The following is a 3617-nucleotide window of genomic DNA, read 5'->3' as shown; positions in this document are numbered from 1 at the left end:
CCAAAAGCCATGATACTTTTAGAAAGATTTATGCACTCACAAAATCACAAGTTCATATAATCCAGCTAGTTCTCTGTCCAGGGACTTGAGATATCTATCTATCTATCTATCTTTCTATCTATCTACCTATCTATCTATCTATCTATCTATCTATCTATCTATCTATATATATATATATATATATATATATATATATATATATATATATATATATATATATATATATATATACACATACACACACACACACACACACACATATATATATATATATATATATATATATATATATATATATATATATATATATATATATATATATATATATATATATATATAGGTATTCTACAAAATCTGGGTACACAGGAGATTAACACATACTATAAAAAAATACTATTTTATTTAAATCTAATGTTAGTAAGTTATATTTTTAATTCTCGCGACGGCAAGTAAAATTAATAGGTTGCCTATGAGCGTATCGTAGGTTAAATTATTCTTTCATTCTACGATAAAACCATTCTTTCTTCTCCTCCACTTAAGAGTACAAACTAGATTCGTTCTTCTTTAGACAGAGCCATCATTCCATCTGGACAGGAAAAATAACATAAGTAAATAAAACAGTGAAATTTTCCATGTACCTAGACATTGTGGATTCCCTATATATATATATATATATATATATATATATATATATATATATATATATATATATATATATATATATATATATATATATATATATATATATATATATATATATTTACACACACACACACATATATATATATATATATATATATATATATATATATATATATATATATATATATATATATATATATATATATATATATATGTGTGTGTGTGTGTGTGTGTGTGTGTGTATGCGCGCGCGCGTGCGTTTCAGCGTGTGTATTCTCTACTGACAGCTTTTTTATTTTGAATGTTATTATTTAGAGACCAATCAAGTCTTTGTGCACGTTATCTTGAGAATTTATTTTGAAGACTACAAAAAATCATCCAGGTATAGCTATCAACCAATAGATATCAAATTGAAGTTCCTGACAACATGCTAATTTCATGGCAATAGTAATTACAGTTGTTACTCAACATAAAATAGTATGGAAACAGTCAAATGCATTCCATAATGTCGTAGGAAGAGACACTTTTTAGTTCATTAATTAGAGGTTTGAGTAAGAAGTACACACTAGATGGCTTACATGTGAGACGACACTCACGCTATCAAAGAAGGTGAAGGAGAGATTTTTGATTAACATTTTACATCTCAAAACAAGTAGTATAGATAAGGAAGGCGTTATCTCATATTCCGTATCAGGTGTATCAGTTGACAATCATCTCAGATCAGATACGATATAGTACGGCATTTATGGCGTATAAGAGGTTGTGAAGGAAGGTCTGTAGCAGCGTTGCCCAGAAAGGAATGTGTCATTCTCCTTCCCTATGATTATTTGATAGAGAAGACCACCCACTTAAGGGAATAGGCTTTTTGTTATCATTTCCCAAGTTAAATATCATTAGGGGCAGGTAAAATCAATAGGACAAGTCATAGGCTAAGGGTTTCTATCATAATTAAATGATTAATCTAACTAGCATTAAGGAAACATTGGTTTGTCAAGGGAGTTTCTCTTTTTAATAACATTTGTAAAGGATAAACCATCTAATGGTCTTGATTCCCCACAAGGGAAAAGGAAATCAGGATCAAGAGTTACGACTATTTCAAAATTAATTGTCCGTCTTTCGTGGAGGTTAGTGGCCACCCTAGGAATAGCCAAATTCACATGTAAAATGTTTTTCTTCGAACCAGCAAAAACGACTTTTTGAAAACACTGCCTACCATCACTTTATAATTGAAAGTCTGCATAAAAGTGTTTCTATGAATTTATTACTCTAGGAACCTCAATTCATACGGCCTACATCAAAGAGATTTTAATTCTTTCAAGTTTGTTTCAAATACCTGTTTTATAAACTACACCTCTACAAGCTTCCAACCGAAATTTTTCTCTACATTTCAGCTGTGTATTCTAAAGTCTTTGTCTGTGTTTAGCATCCAAAATTCCCAGTACATGTAAGAGTCGGAACTGTTTCTACTTGTAACGTATTTGTACATGAATAAATTAAATCATGAATGAACGGTAGAATTCCCAAAAAAATCCACAGGTGGATATATTTTCGCTCACTATTTTTTTTACTGGGGGGGGGTGCCTTTTGTAAATTAATATCTGAACCTTTTTGTTTTTAATTCTTCAATTTTAAAAGCTTCGACCACCGTTGTCTTTCTTAACTCCTCGGTCAATCCGTTTCAAGTGAGAGAAAGAGGATGTAAACTTGGTGAAATATCTTATCGCAGTATAGACATCCCTTGTTTGGGGTCAGGAAGTTCTTACAATTCTAATTGATTTTAATGCAGACTTTGACTATGTTAATTACGATCCTCTTGTCTTCAAACTTAAACAGAGGGGAATAGGTGCGTCTTTTACGATTATTATTATCGATTTTATAAGTAATCAATTGCAAAGGCTGTTGTTGATAGGGAAAATACTGACTATAAGAATGTAATATCTGGTGTTTATCAGGGAAGTTGTTTGAGGTAATTACTTTTCAGATAAAGCTACAATCTTCGCATTAATTCCATCTCTTAAATGTACGCCGATGGTTGCTGTGTCCCTTAATAGATATCTAGCTAAAATTAGCGCATGGTGAAAAATTATCAGGGTGCTGTTGAACCCTAACAAAACTCCAAGTATGATTATGAGCAGATCAAGGACAGTGACTCCTCAAACTCCAGATTTCTACATTGACAATGTCCCTTTGATTACAACTAATTTAATATTAGAGGTGTGATTCTTAGTTGCAAATTTTCTTTTGAAAAATTCATTTGATCTGCTTGTTCTTCAACTGCAAAAAAAAAAAAAAAAGAAAAAAAAAACTGGCTTCTCAAGACAGTCTATCAAGATTTTTGGTTGTCAATCTAACCTGAGGAAATATTTTATCTCTTTTACTCTATCTTTTTTTGAAAATTAATCCCTCTTTAATCTTGAACTGCTTACTCTTTTCTTAAATTTGTGGCAAAAAACCGGTGATCCATTAAATTCCCTATTTCTAATTTGGATATTAATCTCTGACAACGACGTTAAATTAGTTCTTTGCCCATATTGCATAAGATTTTTCATAATTCTAGCCATCCCTTACCCTCATATCTTCTCAGAGTGTACCATCCTGTATGATTTATTCAGCATGAAGTTAGTTCTTACAATCTTGCCTTCTCCATCTTGAGGCTCAATACCTCAATGTATACCGTAAGCTTTATTTCAGCCGTGACCAGATTGTGAAATGTTTTCGTAACCAGGCAATTGAATGGGCAGAACTTTGGAAGTTAAAAATTGTTGCAAATGCTTTTATGTTGAACAGGTTCTCGTAAATCTCTTCTCATTGGTTTATATGACAGATCTAATTTAATGTTCCTACTGACCTTAATTTTTTTTTGGTTTATTCATCAATTCGTATATATATATGTATATATATATATATATATATATATATATATATATATATATATATATATATATATATATATATATATACACATAAATATAAAT

This window comes from Palaemon carinicauda, chromosome 8 (genome assembly GCF_036898095.1).
Source record: "Palaemon carinicauda isolate YSFRI2023 chromosome 8, ASM3689809v2, whole genome shotgun sequence".
Lineage (NCBI taxonomy): Eukaryota > Metazoa > Arthropoda > Malacostraca > Decapoda > Palaemonidae > Palaemon > Palaemon carinicauda.
Note: the sequence above shows the minus strand (reverse complement) of the source record.